This window comes from Pelodiscus sinensis, unplaced genomic scaffold, assembly GCF_049634645.1.
Source record: "Pelodiscus sinensis isolate JC-2024 unplaced genomic scaffold, ASM4963464v1 ctg76, whole genome shotgun sequence".
Classification (NCBI taxonomy): Eukaryota; Metazoa; Chordata; order Testudines; family Trionychidae; genus Pelodiscus; species Pelodiscus sinensis.
The window spans coordinates 65,426-85,157 of NW_027465891.1; the positions used below are offsets into that span (position 1 = coordinate 65,426).

A 19,732-nucleotide genomic window follows, 5' to 3' on the forward strand; every position below is an offset into this window, starting at 1 on the left:
AGGAAGTCAGAGGGAGAGGGAAGGCAGACAAGGCCAACCGCCGAGTGCAGCTACGTGGAGGGGAGGCAGTTGCGTAGCTTATTGCAGATTTAGCCCTGCTGGGTGGACATGCCCTCAGTCTGCCCCAGCCAGCCCCTCCGTCAGTGTGGAGAGAGCTCTGAAACCAGCCCCTTGGCCCGCCGGGGCAGCCAGAGAAGCAGGCTGGCGGGGATCCTTCGGGAGAAGGTGGAAAGAGAGGAAGCGTCACGTTGCCGCGGTGTAAATCCGCAGGGCGCCCTCAGTTTGACCCGGCGTGCCAGTGGGGTTGCCTCATTGCCACAAGGTTCAAACAAGCGCACAGACCTGTGGAACTCCTTGCCAGAGGATGTTGTGAAGGCCAGGACGATGGAGGGCAGGTCCATCGATGGCCGTTAGCCAGGCTGGGCAGGGAGGGTGTCCCAGCCTCTGTGGCAGGGATGGGCAGGGGTGACAGGAGTGGGGTCATGTCACGATTCCATGTTCTGTTCCCTCCCTCGGGGCCCCTGGCCCCGCCACGGTGCAGTCGGCTCAGAAGAGGCGCTGTGGCTGGCATTGCCGCGGGGACAGACCTGGGCATGGGGGCAGAGCAGGGGGGAGAGCGGAGATGTGACTATCCCCCCCCGAATGTTCCTCTGCGCCAACCTAGGGAGCTGCACCCGCCACTCGGGGGCCCCTGCTCCAGTGCAGGAGCTGCCACGCCCTGCCACGCTGCTGCCATTCTAACGGGCCACCCACTCCCCCTGAGGCTGCCCATTGCTAGGGTGAGGCCATTCCCCGCCTCTGGCGCGGGTGCGAAGGCAGCTGGGGGCCTGGTGCCCACGGCTGGGGGGAGGCGACATGCCGGAGAGGGCTCCGGGAAGAGCCGCGGTTCCGTTACGCCGGAGTGGGCTCCGGGAAGAGCCGCGGTTCCGTTACGCCGGAGAGGGCTCCGGGAAGAGCCGCGGTTCCGTTACGCCGGAGTGGGCTCCGGGAAGAGCCGCGGTTCCGTTACGCCGGAGAGGGCTCCGGGAAGAGCCGCGGTTCCGTTACGCCGGAGTGGGCTCCGGGAAGAGCCGCGGTTCCGTGACCAGGAACCCGGCCCAGCGGTGAGAGGTGCGGGGGGGGGGGGGGGGGGGGGCCCTGAGCAGGCTGCTGGCAGCCCTGGGCTGTGGGAAGTAGTCGGTGCCCCGCAGGTTTGCCCCTCGGGCCCCCCACCTGCCCCAGCCAGCCAGACCCTACCTCTGCGTGGCCCGCGCCGCTCTGCACGTGGGTGCTGGTCCCTGCGCCCTTCAGCCCCGCATCCTGCTGGACGTCCCCAGCCCCCCGCGCGGGCCAGGCCCCCGCCCCGCATTGTGACACCGAGGGCAGAAGTGCTGTTCTGACATCACAGAGCAGGTGGGGGAGGCGCCGTCTGGCTCCCTTCCCGCCCCCCTCCCCCGGGCCTGCCCCAGGAGCTAGGGAGGCAGCACCTGTCTTCCACGCACGGGGGTGGGACGCGGGCCACTCGCCTGCCCTCCCTCCGCCCAGTCCTGTCCTGGCTGCCCCTCGCCTCCCCCACGGCGGGGCCGGCGCCCTCTCCCCGGGCTGCCCCGGGGAGCAGCACGCAGCTGGGCTGGGCTGGGCAGCGGCTGGAGAGCCCCGCGGGCGCAGGACCGGTTTCAGCAGCGGCTGTCGCTGTTCTCAGCACTGCCCGGGGCGGCAACTCTCAACCCAGGGTCCCTGGCCTCCCGAGCCATGGCAGGAGGCGTTAGACTGGCAGGGCCTGGAGCTGAAAGCCCCGAGCGTCTCTGGCACCGCCCCGAGTGTCTCCGGCACCGCCCCGAGTGTCTCCGGCACCGCCCCGAGCCCTCGTGCTGAGTAATACCCGGAGCCCTGGCACGCCCCAAACCCAGCACCCTGGCGCCCCGTGTAACCGCCGCCCAGCAGAGTTGAACCCGGGCCCTCTGGAGCTGAGTGCAGGCGCTGCCGCAGCTTGAGCGATAAAGCCGGCTGGCTCCCTGGCGCTCCCTGGGACAGCGACCCGCGCGAGGGGTGTGGGTTACACCCCCACTGACCTGGCTCCGGGCGCCCTTGCCGGCTCTGTCAGGTGTGCGGCGGCTGCCTCGCCTCCGGGCCTTTCCGCACCTGGCTCCCCCGCACGGGCCGCACCTCCCTCCCCAGCGCTCCCTGGGGGGCCTGGGCTGGGGCCCGGCAGCGAAATCCTGCAGCCCAAAGCACGGGACTGGGGCATCCCCGGAGGCTTCCGACGCCTCCCTCGCCGCCCCAGGGGAAGTCCTGACACAGCCGGACTCAGGGAGCTGCCCGGGCCTCTGGGCCCCATCCCTGGAGCCTGGCCCAGGCTGGCGGAGCACCTGCCCCTCCTTCCCAGACATCCCGTCCACCCCGGCCCAGGGCAGCTCTTTAACCTCGTCCTCCCCATCCTGGGGGCACCCCAGAGCGAACCCGCGGGGCTGTGGCATGAACACCCCAGGCTGTGAACCGGCCCCTGCCCAGCTCCAAGGACGGCTGCTGAGCACCTCGGGGCCTGAGGGGCTGGGGCCGAGGGGCGTCAGCAGGGCCAGTTTGTGGGGCCCGCGCCTGAGGGACCCGAGGGCCAGCGGAGCCCCAGGGAGAGGGATCCCTCGGTGCCCCGGAGCGTGCCCTGCCTGGGGATCCGGCTGCGTGCCAGGGCTCTGCACGCGCAGACACGAGAGCCAGGTCACTGCCCAGACACCACCGCTGAGCCTTGGCTGGGGCAGGGTCAGTGCTCGCTGAATGGGCCCCGCCCGTGGGGGGATCCACCCCCGCCCAGTCAGGAAGGGGCTAATGGGCTGCTCTGGCTCTGGGCCCTCGCTCCTCTGCAGCCTGGCGAGGGCCGGGCGCCGGAGAGAGGGGCCGTGTCCTGCCGGGGCCGCGCCCTGGGTGCTCGCTAGCGCCCCGCGCTCCCTTTTCAGAGCCAGGGCGCCCAGCTGGGCCCTCCCGTGCAGACCAGTCCAGGCCCGAAGCAGGGGAGGAAGCTGAAGGTTTATTCTCTTTGGGGGGGTACAGCCAGCCCCGGGGAGCTGCCTCTGTCAGCGCCAGGCCCCCCCTCGGCACGGCAGCGGTGACTGTCTGGGGACCACGGTCCCCCCGTGTGTCTCAGGCCGGGCGGGGGGTCCTCGTGAGCCACGGCCCCTCCCTTTCCATCGGCTGGGGCGCGGCCCCCGGCTCACCAGATGAGCAGCAGGAGCTGGGTGGAGCCAGGCAGCAGGATGTGCCGGGCCGCCAGGTAGATGACGAGGGTGGGGAAGAGGGAGACGAGGAAGGTCGCCATGGCCGGGAGCAGCCGGTTGAAGAAGTGGTCGGCCACGGGCCCGAGCGACTTCAGGAAGCCCAGGGAGGCCGGCAGCACGTGGTCGTACACGATGAAGACAGGGAGGAACATGAAGAAGAGGAGCATGAAGGCGACGCGGAGCAGGAGGTCGCAGAATATCACCGTGACCACGCAGGAGAGCACCCGCCGCAGGGCCCGCAGGGCGCTCCGCAGGACCGCGTTCATTCTGCAGGGGCCCCTGGCGCACGGGGCCGCTTCGCCGATGCTGCGCGCTCCCTGGGGGAAGCAGGAGGAAGGGCCAGGCTGAGACCCGAGCGGCGGAAGGGCCCCGTTCCTCCGCCCTCACCTGGCGCCGATTTAACAGCCAGGCCCGGGGGCCGTGCTCAGCGCGGGGCAGGCACGGACCTGGTCTCTGCGGTGGCCAGCTGGCCCTTCAGGAAGAAGGCCTATTTTGGGGGGACGCTGGGTCTGTCTGTGGGAGCAAATGCCGGAGCCTGGAACTTCCCGGCCGAGCGCAAAGGGCCGGGGGCAGACGGGTTTCGGGGGCTGTTTCTGAGGGGAGTCCAGGAGACCAGGGGGGCGCAGAGAACCCGAGACGCAGGGACAGAGGCTGGGGGCTGGGACTGAGCCCAGACTGTCCCCTGCCCTCGCGCTCTCTCTGCGGGAAGCAGGACTTGGACGGGCTGGAAACACACAGGGCTGCGCCCCATTCTCCAGGCCCCTCGCTGCCCCTGGGACCCCAAAGCACCCGCCCAGGCCCGGCCTGCTGGACCATTCGGCCAAAGGGGCCTGGGAGAGGTGGGCCAGGCAGCGCAGGGGCTAGACCAGGCCTTTTGGCCGGCTAGCCCCGCCCCCTTTGCCTGCAGCCAATGGCAGGCCTGGAGGGAGGTTAAAAGGAAGGGGCCTGGCTCAGTTAGGGGCTGACCAGCATGGAGGCAGGAGCTGGCTTTGCCGGCTGCAGGACCTGAGCCGGAACCCATCCTAACGGGCCAGCCGCCGGGGCATGGACGCCTCCAACCCCAACCCCTGGAGCAAACGAGGGGAACCTACGAGGAACCCAAATAAAAGGCCGGAGTTCTCAGGCCAGCAGGGGCTGCACCCCTTTACCCCCCTGCTAAATTGGGAGCCTAACCACTAGGCCATGCTGCTGCCAGGGAGATGTCGCCACAGGGCCTGCAGACCCCCTGCTGCCTCTGGGGGGCCGTCTCAAGAGACACCAGCCTTTTTACTCCCTTCCTCCTGCTGGCAGGGCGCTCGAGGCCAGATGGCGTCTCCCTGCTCAGGCGCCAGTGAGCCCCACGCGCTCGCCGGGAGAGCCAGGCTCAGAAGCCGCCCAGCCGCAGCCGAACTTGCCTCCTGTCCAGCCCAGGCTCGAGTGGCCTGTTGAACCGCACCCCCTGCATGGGACCCAGCTCTCAGCCGGCTGCACGCACCGCCTCCCCCATGGCTCCGCCGCCGCCCGGGCTCTGAGCCACCGCCCGGCTGGCACTGCTGCCCCATTGTGATGTCACAAAGGGGGCGGGGGGCTCAGAGTCTGGAAGGCAGCTGAGCAGCAGCTGGATTTCTTGCACCCGCTCCAGGACAGCTACGTGCTGCACAAATACACAAGAGGGGATTTTCAAAGGCTCCAAAGTGGCTAGGCGCTGCACCCGACTCCTATGGGAAATCAGCTGAGCCCCTGGCCCCATTTGTGCCTCTGAAAAATCCCCTTTTCCACGCACACAGGTGAAATCTCTACAGGAACCAGGCAGCCAAATATCATAAAGGGAGGCACAGGTAAGACGCCCGAAGGCAAACCCATCGCCAGCCACGTGACAGCTGTGGAGACCATTTCTCCACTTTGTCCAGATCAGTCTGAATTTCCATCCCATCCTCCAAAGCACTTGCAACCCCTCCCAGCTTGGGACCATCTGCAGACTTAATGGTAGCGCCATCTAGGTCAGGGGCAGGCAAATACCAGCCCATGGCTGGCTCCAGTCTGCCAAGGTGAGCCCCTGGCGGGCCCCCATTCCACGCCTCTGCAGGCAAGGAGGATCTCGGCTCCCCTCGGCCGCAGATCGCCAGCCCCAGCCAATGGGCGCTGCGATCGCCCACACCTGCGGAGGTGCAGGTAAATATAGCGGGAGCAGCCCGGGGCTAATCCTGGTCAACTGCCACCGTTTTATGGCCCGCCCCGATCTAGGTTGTGTCTTCCTAGTTTGTTAATGAGGACATGTGATATTGTATCAAAAGCCTTACTATAGTCTAGGTATAGCACATCTACCGCTTCCCCCTCCTCCACAAGGCTTGTGATCCTACCAAAGAAAGCTCTCCGGTTGGTTGGACTTGATTTGTTCTTTACAAGTCCAGGCTGGCTGTTACCTGTCCCCTCATTATCTTCCAGGTGTTTGCAGATGGATTCCTTAATTACCTGCTCCGTTATCTGCTCTGGCACAGAAGTGAAACCGACTAGTCTAATTCCAGCGTTGTCCTTGTTCCCCTGTTAGAGATGGGCACCATACTTGCCGTTTCCCCACCCCAGAGCCTGGATGGGCAAGGAGCTGCGCCCTGGATGACATGGGGTTATTTGAGCCCGGGGTCCCCTCGGCCCACGACATGCGCACTGAGAGATCAGACAGCGAGACACACACAGACGGCTCTTTTGAGCAGCAGCAGCTCAGCACACAAGCCGCGCTGCCTTGCGGTACAGATGCCACAGGGCGAGCTTCAGGCAGAGGAGGAGGGAGAGCGGGAGAGACAGGGAGACGAGGAAGACGGCCAGAGCCCGGGCCACGTCGTGGAGGAAGACGTCTGCAACTGGCCTCAGGGTCTGGAGGAAGAGCAGCGCGGCTGGTAACACGTGCTCATAAAAGGCAACTCCAGGGACCACCAGGAAAACGAGGAAGTAATAAAAGAGCTCTACCAGCGCCGCGACATAGACCAGGAAGGCAAGGAAGCAGAGTCCCCATCTGAGCCCTCGGAGGAGGTCTCTGGCGGTGGGATGCATGTTACAGGCCGGCCGCTGGGCACCTCACGGTCTGCTGGGTCTCTCCTCGGGCCTGCACGCTCCCTTGGAGAACCGGCTCGGGGTGAGGCCTGCACCGAGACCGGAGGAACAAGGACAGTTCTCAGGGCAGGTCTGCTGGTTGCTCGGGGGTTGTTAAAGGTGACGCTATTGCTGGGGGAGGTCTGGTAGTGGGAATCGCACTAGCAACCCTCTTCCCTAGGTCGACCGGACCCGCCCGCTCGTCAGAGCTGGCTTGGCCTCGGTCCGCCGGGCGTGTGCGTGGGCTCGGGGGCCTGGCATCCATCGGGGTCTCTGCTCTCTACTTGTGTCCTGAGAGTCCTGCAGGGACCCGCCCTTGCGGTTCTTCCCCAGGGCTCGGTGAACAAATGAATCTTTCCTGCTGTGATGTGATGTGGTGGGTGGGGATTGCGTGTTCGCCGGCTGCTTTGCGGTGCTGTATGTGAATCCTGCTGTCCTGTGCGGCTCTGTGTGTGTGTGGTGCCCAGCGGGGGAGGGGGTCTCTGGGGGACGACTCTGGGGGGGAGGGGTGGACAGGTAGGGAATGGCCCAGGCCGGCCGCACACCTGAGCTAGGTGGAGGATTCAGGCAGGTGCCACTTTGCCTGGGAATCTGAACAAAGGAGGAGGAGGGGCAGTGGTTGGGTGTGGGAGTCAGTTCAGGGCCCCCCCATTCCCCAGCTGGGTTGTACTCAATGCCCCTGGCTCCTGGAACAAGTCTGGGCTACGCTGGGTCCCTGGGAACCAACAGCCCTTCTCTTCTACCTGCCGCCGGAGAGTCCCCCTGGCTGCGGGTGGGGGTGCAGGCCCCTCACCCCTGACACCCACAAAGTGCGGCACAGCCTAGCGTGGGCTCTGGGGAGTGCCGTGGCCAAAGGCCCTGCCTGGGCCTTGTCGCTCTGTTACTTACCGGCTGCGCCCCCGCCCGCTGAGCCCTGGAGCACCCGCTGAACTGCGCCCCCGCCCGCTGAGCCCTGGAGCACCCGCTGAACTGCGCCCCCGCCCGCTGAGCCCTGGAGCACCCGCTGAACTCATAGCCCGTGCGCTGGGCACCGTGGCGTTAAAGGGGGCTGCTCCCGCGCCCACCGATCGAGCCATGAAACCAGCCCGCTCACCCGCAGCGGTGCAGCCCCCGGCCTCCCCAAGCCCCTCGCCCGCCGCTGTGAGGTGGCCGCCTGGCCTTTGTGTCCCAGCAAGCTGGTGCGCTTGGGGCGCTTGATGTCACAGGTCACGCGGTGGAAAGACGGTGCCAGGGAGGGTTCCTTGCTCTCTCGGACCAGCAGGGGCTGTGGGCGGGAGAAGGGTTCCCCCGACTTCTCTAGCATGGCCATCCAGGCAGCAGCTGGGCCCTTCTTCCCAGCACGCCGCGCGGGGGCGCCCACGTTCTGCTCAGTCGCCGCCGTGACCCCCGGGGACTGGTTCACCATCGCCGCTTCCCGGGCAGAGCGCTCCCTCCGGGGGGGCTGTCTCGGCGTCGGTTTTGTGACTGTCATAATGGGAGACAAACCACTGCGGGCCCGAGAGGCGTGGCGGGCCAGTAGTGAAACACACCGAGAGACTCCCAGAGAAGGCGGCGGCCCAGGAGCGGAGGGGGCAGACGGACCCTCTTTACGGCAGATACTCCCCCCACGCAACGGGCCGAGGGAGCCATGGATTGGCCCCAGTTCCACGCCGTTCTCCGGTGGGAATTCACCCGCCAACCACGACCTGATGTGGCAACGTTGCCTCCGTCCCATCAGCATGAGCAGGCAGGGGGTGTGTATTATTACACCTGCCCCAATTACGTTACCTCCGTCCCATCAACATGAGCAGGCAGGGGGTGTGTATTATTACACCTGCCCCAATTACGTTACCTCCGTCCCATCAGCATGAGCAGGCAGGGGGTGTGTATTATTACACCTGCCCCAATTACGTTACCTCCGTCCCATCAACATGAGCAGGCAGGGGATGTGTATTATTACACCTGCCCCAATTACGTTACCTCCGTCCCATCAACATGAGCAGGCAGGGGATGTGTATTATTACACCTGCCCCAATTACTGGTTTGTAATTAAATCAACTGAAACTTCCTGAGTCACAAAGGACGTGACCTCAGGAGTCACTGAACACAGCCCCCGGCCCGAGGCAGGACCAACCCCAGCTCCATCAACCCAGCCAGGGCTTGGTCCAGCCGGGACTCAAACACCCCTAGGGATGGAGATTCCACCCCCTCCCTAGGGAACCATCCCAGGGCTTCCCCACCTGCCTAGGGAAAGAATTTTTCCCAATATCCAACCTAGACCTCCCCCACGGCAACTAAATAGGCCCAGTTCCAGTGGCCAATGGCTCAGTAACACATCAGCCAGCTCCCTCGGCTGCATTCGATCCAGCCCCAGGGGGGTGTGCCCAGCGTACTGTGCCCAGCAGCTCTTCACCTGCTCCTCCTCCGCCAAGGGCTGCCCCCCCATGCTGCGTGCCCAGCGATAAGGACCCTCAAGGCCCGGGAGCGTGCGCCGCAGGACTGCGCGGGGGCAAGCGGAGCGTGAAGTGGGGGCTCCAAAGGACAGGCGAGGCCTTAGCGCTCCACTGCCCACCCTGCCGCACAAGGAGCCCCACTCAGGCAGGACGTTTCCGAGTTTATTGACGGGCAGCTTTGTCCCCAGGGGAGCAGGCTCCTGGCGCCCAGTGGGAAGCGGCTGCGGCGGGTCGCCCGGCAGGGGTGTATCCTGTGGGCCTCGCACAAGAGGCAGAGCGGAGGGCGAGGGGGGCGGGAGTCCGGGGCTCAGAAACTGCTCCTCCGTCTCCTCCTCCGAGAGTGGTGCCTGCGGCCTCGTCGCCGCCTGCCGTGCCGCCTGCGCCTCCTCCTGCGGTGGCGGCCCCCGCGGCCTCTCCGGCGCCGCCGCCTGCGCCGGCTGCGGCTCCGGCTCCGGCTGTGCCTGTACCTCGCCATGCCCCGCAGGCCCTGGGCTCTCTCGCGCTCTGCAGCAGGCCGGCCTGGAGTGGGGCTCCCTGAGCTTGGGGGAAGCAGCCGCCCCCCTTTATAGGCAGAGGCTGCGGGCGTGTCACACAGGCCCGGGTCACTGGCCTGTGAGGGCGAGCGGGTGTGGCCAGCGGTGGGCCAGCCTGCCCATATAAGGAGAAATCCCGCAAGGTTTGCCCATCTATGGCCACGCAGTACCAGTGCCCACCAAGCCAGCTGTCCGGCCCCCCGTGGCCACCGCAGGGCGCTCAGCTGGAGTGACACGAGCAGGCGTGGGACGTTATGACTCAGAAGAACACCAGTGCAATGCCCGGGTTTTGCGGAGGAGGCAGGACACAGAGCCGGGTCCTCGCCCCAACGAGCGGAGCTTTCTGACCCTCCGAATTCCCAGTGTGTGCACCGTGCCAACGAGGGCGTCAGCTGACCTGCGGGCAGGCCGCGATTAGCGCAGTCCAGGGTGAACACATTCAGCTTTGTCACACGTTAATCACAGGCATTAACGCGTCAAAGGGACAGTGCAGCACGGAGCCCGGGACCAGCTGTGCGGGGGCGGCCCTCTAGAAACGCCGCACGTTTTGCGGAAAAGCGTCCGTGGCCCATCTAGACGTGCTTTTCCGCAAAAAAGCCCCGATCGCCATTTTTGCAATCAGGGCTTTTTTGCGGAAAACAGTCCTGTGCTGTCTACACTGGCCCTTTCGCGCAAAAGTCTTTCGGAAAAAGACTTTTGCCCGAATGGGAGCAGCATAGTATTTCCGGAAAAGCACTGATGATTTTACATGAGATCGTCAGTGCTTTTCCGGAAATTCAAGCGGCCAGTGTAGACAGCTGGCAAGTTTTTCCGCAAAATCATTTGATTTTGCGGAAAAACTTGCCAATCTAGACACAGCCCAAGAGTAGATAGATAGATGGGGTATATGGAGAGAGAGAGAGAGAGGGAGAGAGATTTATAACAATAATTTGTAATTTAACTAGAGCAGTGGTCTCCAACCTTTTTACACCCAAGATCACTTTTTAAATGACAGACCAAGCCAAGATCTACCGCCCCGCCCCTTCCTCGAAGCCCCGCCCCTTCTGTGAAGCCCCGCCCTCTCTATTCTCCTCCTCTCCTTTACTTGCTGTCCCCAATCCTTATACTGCTGCTTTTTTTTTTTTTAATTCTTCTGTAGGAAGAGGTTTTTCCAACATTTGGCCTGTCTACCCTGGACCAAATGTCAGAAAAACCCTTCTTTTGGAAGCCACCGTATTCCTTGTGGAAAGAGGAATATAGGGGTGACCAAAAGAGCCAGATTGTTCTTCCACTAAACAAGCGGAAGAACAAACGCAACCCTGGATGCAGAAGAGTTTTTCTGGGATATCTCCAGAATCCTGAAAAACTCCTGCAGTCTAGCCGGACCCCCGCTGGGTTGAGACAGGACGTGTAGGCTCTGGGGTGGGAATGAGGGATTTGGGGGTGGGAAGGGGTGAGAGGTGCAAGCTCTGGGAGGGAATCTGGATGGAGGAGGAGGAGGAGAAGGGGACACTGGCTCGGGGAGGGGGCTCCAGGCTGGGCGGTGTTGGGATACTAAGCAAGTCACAGGCTGGTGGATGTGAGGGTGCAGGAATCTGGGTTGGGGTATGTGAAGGGCTCAGGGCAGGGGGTTCCAGTGTTTGATAGGCTCAGATCTAGGGTCTGGGGAAGGGGGAGTGCAGGAGTGGTTGTGGCCAGATGGGGGCTTGGCCCCAATTGGGGGTTTGTTGGCCAGGGTTCATTTTTAAATAGAATACTGTGTTAAACACAAAGGCTGTGTCCAGACTCAGGGTTTTTTTTGAAAAAAGTAGCCTTTTTTCGAAAAAACATCACCTGCGTCTAGACTGCAGCTGCATTCTTTTGAAATTAAATCGAAAGAACGTGGCTTTTCTTTCGACGGCGGTAAACCTCATTTCACGAGGAAGAACGCCTTTTTTCGAAAGTGCTCTTTCGAAAAAAGGCATTCTTGAATGCCAACAGGGCTTTTTAGAAAGAGAGCATCCAGACTCACTCGCTGCTTTCTTTCCAAAAAGCGGCTTGCGTTTTCGAAAGTACTGCTTGCAGTCTAGACGCTCTTTTTCGAAAGAGGCTTTTTCGAAAGAGGCTTGCAGTCTAGACATAGCCAAAAAGTTTCTGCATTGTCTTTATTTATGAGAATGGCAGGGAACCTGCCTCGAGTCTGTTGGGGGAAATCTCGTTCCCCTGGGGTACAGAGCCCCCAGAAGGGTCCGAGGCCGGAGGTCAAATCAAATCAGTGAGGCAGGAGAGAAACCTAGAAAGGAAAACTTTATTATGCCTGCATGCAGGCTGACAGCAGAGCCATCGCAGTCAGCCCTGAGTTACAGGTTTTTGGATCCTTTATACAGAATGCTTTACACAGCTCAGTTGTGGATTGTTTTTCTTTAACATATCAAAGTCGGCAGAAGCACTCTGAGACTTCTGTTCACCCCAGGAGTGCTAGAAGTAAGTTTTATACAACAAAGGCACATGAGAATGTGGAGTGAGTGGTCTTACAAGGCAAACAGTGCCAAAGAGAAGAGTTTACATGATCATTTGTGACAGGCTAGGAGTCTCCATGAATTTGAGACAGGCATTGGAAGGGTCTTTGATTAGAGTTAATTTGATTTCACTCTGATACAGGGAGAGAGGTCTGGAAAACTTTTAACCCTTCCAGCAGTTTTCTTTTAGAGAGCAAAATGCAGGACAATGTAGCACTGTAAAGACTAACAAGATGGTTTATTAGATGATGAGCTTTCGTGGGCCAGACCCACTTCCTCAGAGCAAATAGTGGAAGAAAATAGTCACAGCCATAGATACCAAAGGATACAATTAAAAAAATGAACAAATATGAAAAGGACAAATCACATTTCTATCGCTATTCTTTTAGAGAGTTTTGATTTCTGCACAGTCCCCCCTTAGGCACAATTGGAGTTATTGGATTTTCCCCACAAGTCAGGGGTCACTGGCCCATAGAAAAGTCCTTTGGGAGTGGGGGACACAGTACTGGGGAGGGGTGCTAGTGGGTTCTGGAGCAGGGAACAGGGTGCCAGTGGGGGCAGGGTGCCAGGACAGGTTTCTGCAGCAGGGGACAGGGTGCTGGGGGGGACAGGTTTCTGTAGTAGGAGACAGGGTGCCAGAAGGAACTGGCTTCTGCAGGGGGGCAGGGTGCCGGGGGACAAGTTTCTGCAGGGGGGGCAGGTTTCTGCAGCGGGGTCGGGGGGGCAAGGGAGAGGGAACAGGGGGCCAGGAGGGCGGGGGACAAGTTTGGGGCAGAGGAGAGGGGACAAGGTTGGGGGCAGGGAGTTCCCTACTCCAGCCACAGAGGGAAGCCTCCGACCCGCGCTCCCTCCGGACTGACCGCAGAGCAGCCAGGCTGGAGGGAAGAGAAGCGGCTGCCCGGCCAGCTGGCCATGGCGCTCAGCCAGGTGCCACCAAGCTCCACGTGGGCAGGCGCAGAGGAGAAGCCGCCCAATCAGCTGGAGCGCAGTTCAGCCTCCTCTTGGCTGAATGCCACAGCCAGCAGGCCAGGCAGCTTCTCCTCTGCGCCAGCCCACGTGGAGCGTGGTGGCACCCTGGCTGAGCGCCATGGCCAGCTGGCCGGGCAGCTGCTTCTCTTCCCTCCAGCCCGGCTGCCCTGAGCTCAGCCCAGGGAGGCTGCACCTAGCTCCAGCTGTGAAAGCCACAGTCAGCTGGCTGGGGTGTTTCAGCCCTCCCAGCCTCCCAGCTCCCACCATTCCTCGCAGCTACTCACCTGTGGTGTTGCTCAGTGAGTAGCTGCTCCTCAAATGAGCAAATCTAATGTAAATGTCCTGCACAGGCGCGCAGTTCAGAGAGGGCTCAAGAGCTACTCGTAGAGCCCCTGAGATCGATCGGTAGCTCACGATCTACTGGCTGGTGACCACGGCACTAGAGCAACATAAGATACTTGCATTGGACGGGCAGCCTGCCAACGGAGCCTTTCCTGCCGACAGGCCCAGCGTTTTCATAGCCTTTCTGGGCTTTGCCGAGAGAACGCCCCTGTGCTTGGTAGTTTGTGCTGGTCTCGCTCAGCCGCACGGTTAAATGTGTGTGCTCCTGTCTAACCAGCGGTGAGAGCCACTTCCCATTTCGGACAGAGCTGTCCTGTCGCAGCCGGGCCCGGCTGGCTCTTTAACTAGCTCCCGGCTGGCTTTTCTAGCCAGAGCTGCGCCCCCGCGTCCTTTCCCCTCTGTTCCCAGCGTCACTCGGTCTGACTGTAACCCGCAGCCGGTGGTGCTAGCTCTGCCTGTGTCTGCTAGATTCATGAGCCCTTTGGGGCCTGTTTTGCTCTCGGTTTTGTTCATTTTACACCGATTGAGTGCTTTAAGCCTGCCCCTGGGAGGCCACGAACACCCCTGGCACATGACTGGATTTTAAGGGGAGCAGCTAAGATCACGGCTGCGCCCATGGGGGGGGGGGGGTTGTCCCAAAAGTGGTACAAAGGGGCCTTGTGAGGTGTCAAACGAAAGCTTGTGCTCTGCTGATTCTGTACGTGCTGCTCAGGTACTTGTATAATGTCTGTGTGTGGAGATAGAAACATGGACTCTGTGGGGACGCTGGACACGTCTGTCTGTGGCTGAGCAATGGGCCAGGAATGCTCAGCCAGTGGCTATGCTGAGGAGCGAGCTCCAGGGACACTGGATCTAAATGCCAAAGACACACCCGGCCACGGACCATGTGACCCTCTCCCGCTTGGAGAGACCAGGGATGGATATAAAAGCCATGTGGCAGAATCCATTTCTTGTCTTCAGTTCAGCTCCTGATCCCAGATGCAGCCTTGCAGGGAACAACGAGCTGAAAGAACCGTGGACCCGTCCTGACATAGGATGTAACCAGAGACTTTTAAGCCAGCAGCTGTAACATCTCTGCTAGAGCCTGCATCGAGAACGGGGAGATTCAATGCATGTCATGTATTATCCTGCAACAATCTTACTCTCAGCCTTTTCTTTCTTTTAGTAATAAACCTTTAGATGTTCGATGCTAAAGGATTGGCCCAGCGTGATTTGTGGGTAAGATCCAGAGGGGAAATTGACCAGGGATCTGTGGCTGGTTTCTTGGGACGGGAGAACCCGTTCGGGGTAGGTGGGATTGGGTTCTAGAACCGCTCATCTGTGTGCAGGCCCGGGGCTGTTTGGGGCATGGAGAGAGCTGGAGTGTCTGAGGGGTTTTGCTCGTGAGGCTTCTGGCTGGCCAGGCTGGCGGCTGAAGCGCTCGGTGGGCCTGGTGTGTGGCCTGTTTGGGAAGGTCTCCAGTCTGGGGCTGTACGGAGTTTGAGCAATTTGCCCTGAGCGGACGCCCTCAGCTGTGCCCAGACCCGGCCTGGCCCGTCACACCACCTGCACCCCCCCATTTGTACTTGCTTTGCGTTATGGCCCGGGCACAGGGTGTGCATGGGTAGAACGGCGACTGTGCTCAGGCCTGGAACGGCCGCCCGGCTGGCGTCAGTTACCAACGCACCCTGGGGCTGGGAGAGAGCCGTGGCCCACGAGTCCCACCGGCTCTCAAACCACAATGGCCTTGATCCCCTTGGCCCTGTTCTGTCTTAGCAGGAACGTGAGGCCTGCAGGATTTCCCCCGGGGGCGTTGGCTTCGGCGGGGGGGGGATGACCAGAATGCCAGGGACAGAGACGGTGTGAGATTCCCCCTTCGTTGTGGAAACGTGGGGTACGGTGACGCCGTCCGCAGGTGCGTGCCGTGGGCATTCGAGCGTGCTGGGTCTAGCTCACGGGGATGAGACAGGCGCTCCCACAAAGCCATCTGCCGAGGCACCCACAGCCTGCAGACACTGTGCCCTGCCGCTACCACCCTCGGAGCTGGCGTCTGATGGACTCCCGCGGCGCAGGTGTTCCGACGCCAGGGTCGGCGGTTAAGAGCAGTGCCCCCAAAGCGCACCCCAACTTCTCGGAAAGGGGGGGCAGCCCAAGACGTGCACTAACACACCGCGTGCCCGCTCGTGCACCGTCACAGGGAGGCCTCCATGGAACGCGCCAGTCGAACACAAGCACCCACGAATCTCTTCGGGCACGGAAGCCTCTTCGTGGCCTGGAGGGTGGCGCCTGCATGCCACCAAACAGGCCAATGAACTTGGAAGGCCCAGAGTGTGAGACCCGCGGGACGTGGCCCCGGTCGTCATTCTCAGCCTGCTCTTTGCTCGCTAAAACGTCCCTTCGAAGCGCTGCCCGAGTCTTGCTTCCTTACGCTGCCTCTCGGCTCTCACTGAAACCCTCTGTAGCAAGGGAGCAGCCCTGTACCCCTCAGAGCCGGCGGGGGGCGGGAGGCGAGAGGAGGGTGCTCTGCTGGGTGATTGCATTTGCTTCAGGGGGAGCCGACTTAGTCTGTACCGAAAAAAACCAACCAATGGGCTGGTAGCGCTTTGTAGACGAACAAAACCTGTCGATGGGATCATGAGCTTTTGTGGGCACAGCCCACTTCTTCAGATGGCCAGAGTTATGAGTAGGGGATATGAAAACTCGAAATGGAGAGGAGAGGGGAAGGAGGGGGGGGGGGAGAAAGGAAGGGGGAGTGGGAGACAGAGCATCATTAAGTATCTGGAGAACGGGTACTTAAACCTAAGCAGATCAAAGTGAATAGATGCTAAGACCGGAAGGGTACCTGTGGCCAGGACTTTGTTGCCTAGTGCCAGAAAGGCCGTTCCTGAGCGTTCTGTGGTTCCCGAAAACTCCCTCTCAGACGCAGAGATCGTCTGGCATCTCCACCCGTGTGACCGGGGCGAGGGGTGAGCTAGGAATTTTCCAGTCCGATTCGGCGAGCCTCGCACCCCAATTATATTCCCCGACCCTTGGCCAACAGACCTCAGGAGGCACCGAGTCCAGCCCCCTGCCCAAAGCAGGACCAGCCCCGACTCGGTCCTCAGTGACAGCTCTTCTGCAGGTTTCTCAGGCAGACGGTCCTGAACCTGTTTCACTCGGACTTGGTGTGTGCTGTACAGGGACGCGTTGGAAGGCAAACGCCTTCGTCTCTCCTGCTTCATTCTAGCCGTGTGACCGTTCCATGCAGCCAAATGTGCATTAACCCAGACACTTAGGTTCAGCCTCCCAGGGAGGGAGACAGAGGGAGGAAGGCAGAGACCAGCACCAGGCTGGAAGGGAGGCAGTGGCTGTCTGGGAAGCATGGAGAGAGGAGGTTAAGCGGGGGCCTAGGGGCGATGGACCCCTAACCCTGGGGTCTGAGGCATCCTGGCCCTGGGCCCTGTAGCGACATCACGTCTGTGCTGGTCTGTGTCCTGAAGGAACAATAAGTCCCTCTCTATTCTACCACTGGTGCAGTCTGTTCTTGTTGCTACAGGGATGCAGGAACGGGGGAACCCCGACTGCGTCGTCACATGGGTATATGCCACGTGTAGTGTTTCTTGGGTCCCTCTGACACTTAAAAACTCTTTCTCACAGTCCTTAGCCTGCCAGTCATGGATTCATCCCTAATGTCTTTAGCTTTCCTTATCAATTTTCTACACTGCAGAGTGACCTCTTTATAATGCGTATTTGTTCACTGTCTTCTTACACGTATGTTAGAAGCACAGCGTCTGAGGGGCGATTTTGTTGTTACTGAAGTTTGGCGACTGGAAATTAGAAAAACAAGCCTTGCGGTGGCGACTACCGATTGTGAGGCGCACCAAGGTGGCCGTGATGGGGCCAGATAAACACAGTTTCCCCAATTATCACCTGTAATACCATTAACTCACAAACATCCCTCTCTCCCTACCTTTAATATCAGCAATTCACAGACACTTACCTTCCTTCCTCCCCCTTCCCACCCCCCCGCATCCTCCTTCTGTTCTGCAATGTGATTTGTCCTTTTCATATTTGTTCATTTTTTTTAAATTGTATCCTTTGGTATATATGGTTGTGACTACTTTCTTCCACTATTTGATCTGAGGAAGTGGGTCTGGCCCACGAAAGCTCATCATCTAATAAACCATCTTGTTAGTCTTTAAAGTGCTACATTGTCCTGCATTTTGCTTCAGACTCCTGGGGATTTGTCTGAAAGCCTCTGGGAAGGGCACAGGGCCTGTTCCTCACCCCACCCAGGCTGCTAAGCCTGGCCCTGCCTCGCCTGGGTCATCCCTCCGGCCTCGCCCGGCCATGGCTCCCAGGGGTGGTCTCTGCCTTATATGGGCGTGCTGAAATGACCCGGGATGCTGGCGCCATTGTTCCGGGTCACAGCTGCCCCTTTAAATGCAGGCCTGCCGAGGCGCCGCCCCTGAGCGCAGGGCCAGCCTGGCATAGAAGCGGCCTGGCGGGGCGGGCAGGGATGCTCCAGTCACCGGAGGGCTAACACCACCCCAGGAACCAGCCATGGCGCGGTGTCACTGCATGCCGCCCACCCGAAGGAACCGGCGGCGGAGCTGCCGGGGGAGGAGACGGCGAGCCCGGCGCAGGAGGCACAGGAGGCGGAGGAGAGGTGAGTGGGAACGGAACCCGCCGGGGAGGCTGGCGCCGCTGCGCAGCCAGTGCCCAGCCGCCATTCCCGGCTTGCGCCCCGTCCCGGTTTCAGTTCCAATGCCCCCCCCCCCCCGTTTCCAAATGCCCCCCTCCTCCTTCATGCTGTCTTCTCTCCCCAGGCTTCACCACGCGCACTGTGTACTACTACCGGAGGAAGAAATAACCCGCCGCTCCCCTTCTCCGGCCCCGCCAGGTGCAGGAGCCCTGCAAGCGAAGGAGCAAAGCCCGAGCCCTCATTAAACCTGCAGCCGCATTGCCTGCTCTGGGTGCCGCGTGTTTCTCGCCTGCCGGCGTGGCCCCGTCCCTCGGGGAAACCTACCGGAGAAGAGGCACCGGGGGTCCTGGGCGAGGCTCCGCGTGAGCCGCCAAGGACACGGTTCTGTTCAGAAGGGGACGAATCGGGGCTGGACTCCATGGCCTCTTGGGGTCTATGAGTGCGAGCTCCCCCAGGCTCGCTCCCGGCCAGCCCCTTCACATGGCCGAGGCCCCCTGTAGAAGGACCTACGCCAAGGGCCCCCGCGACTGGCACCCTCTAGGGATTTCCCCGCCCTGCGCTCCAGAGGCCCCGGTCCCGGGCTCGGCGGCCTGAGCCGGTGATACCAGGCAAGGCGGGAGCCGGGCCTTGCATCTGGGAGGCAACGTGCACGTGTGCGCTTGTGTCTCCAGCTGGGGAGCTCCTTCTGCGCTGCGAGACGGATCCCGCTGGGGCCCGGCGCACACACGGGGGTTAAGCGAGGGGCTCAAACTGCAGCAGGGGAGGGTTGGGGTGGACACGAGGAAAGACGTCCTGCCTGCCGGGGGGGACACGGGGATAAGTTGCCGGGGGTTGTGGAATCCCCATCCCTGGAGACTGACGAGCAGGCTGGACAGACGGTCAGGCAGGATGGTCTAGACGGCGCCGGGTCCCTTCCCATTCCAGTGTCCTAGGGTCAGAGAGGCTTGACCTCGGCAGCAGGACTCGGGGTCAGAGTTACCGGGTGCTTCGCTGGCCCACGCGGCGCTGGGAGCCTCGGCTCTCAGAGCCCCCGTTGGGCGTATTCTCTGCCCAGCATTTGTAGCCTGGTGTCGCGGCGCGGCCTGGCGCGGGGGGCAGCGCCGTTCCGTTCTGGGTGTGAAGGCCAGGAGGGACTGGGAGCTCCCGGGTAGCCCAGGCCGGAAACTGTCACCCAGCAAAGAGCCAGATAACTTGGGTTTGACTAGAGCATCCACCGGACAGAGCCAGACCAGCGCCACGCACACCAAGGCTGGAGCCTCCAGCGCTTCCGAGGTCCAAGGCCAGGAGCCTCCAGCGCTTCCGAGGTTCAAGGCCAGGAGCCTCCAGCGCTTCCGAGGTCCGAGGCCAGGAGCCTCCAGCGCTTCCGAGGTTCAAGGCCAGGAGCCTCCAGCGCTTCCGAGGTTCAAGGCCAGGAGCCTCCAGCGCTTCCGAGGTTCAAGGCCAGGAGCCTCCAGCGCTTCCGAGGTCCGAGGCCAGGAGCCTCCAGCGCTTCCGAGGTCCAAGGCCAGGAGCCTCCAGCGCTTCCGAGGTCCGAGGCCAGGAGCCTCCAGCGCTTCCGAGGTCCAAGGCCAGGAGCCTCCAGCGCTTCCGAGGTCCGAGGCCAGGAGCCTCCAGCGCTTCCGAGGTCCAAGGCCAGGAGCCTCCAGCGCTTCCGAGGTCCGAGGCCAGGAGCCTCCAGCGCTTCCGAGGTCCAAGGCCAGGAGCCTCCAGCGCTTCCGAGGTCCGAGGCCAGGAGCCTCCAGCGCTTCCGAGGTTCACCTCCCTGCCGGGACCCTGCCGCGCCTGTTCTGCCAGGCTGGGGGGCCCTTTGGGCCTGGCATTTTGACCCTGTGGACCATCGCCCCTCGAGCCTTGGGGATCAGCTAACCCAGCTGGGCTCTGTACGTCCCTCCCCGTCAGGGACCTTCTCCCGCCCGGGACCGAGCCCCCCACAGAGCCTGGAGGGCGCGGGGGGGCTACCAGGGCCCTGGAGGCAGCAGGAAGGCAACAGTCACAGCACAAC

General features: G+C 61.9%; 3 long non-coding RNA genes across 3 annotated transcripts; 2 read left to right on the forward strand and 1 right to left on the reverse strand.

Moving 5' to 3' along the window:
• The first annotated feature begins 4,931 nt into the window (after window positions 1-4,931).
• Window positions 4,932-9,234, forward strand: LOC142824310 (uncharacterized). The gene is made up of 2 exons (XR_012899231.1): window positions 4,932-5,065; window positions 5,673-9,234. It is a non-coding gene; the product is annotated as an uncharacterized LOC142824310 (long non-coding RNA).
• Window positions 7,952-9,299, reverse strand: LOC142824309 (uncharacterized). The gene is made up of 3 exons (XR_012899230.1): window positions 8,320-9,299; window positions 8,082-8,127; window positions 7,952-8,017 (listed from the first exon to the last, which is right to left on the reverse strand). It is a non-coding gene; the product is annotated as an uncharacterized LOC142824309 (long non-coding RNA).
• A 7,961-nt stretch (window positions 9,300-17,260) lies between these two features.
• LOC142824312 (uncharacterized) lies at window positions 17,261-17,988 on the forward strand. The gene is made up of 2 exons (XR_012899233.1): window positions 17,261-17,694; window positions 17,855-17,988. It is a non-coding gene; the product is annotated as an uncharacterized LOC142824312 (long non-coding RNA).
• The last annotated feature ends 1,744 nt before the right edge of the window (window positions 17,989-19,732 follow it).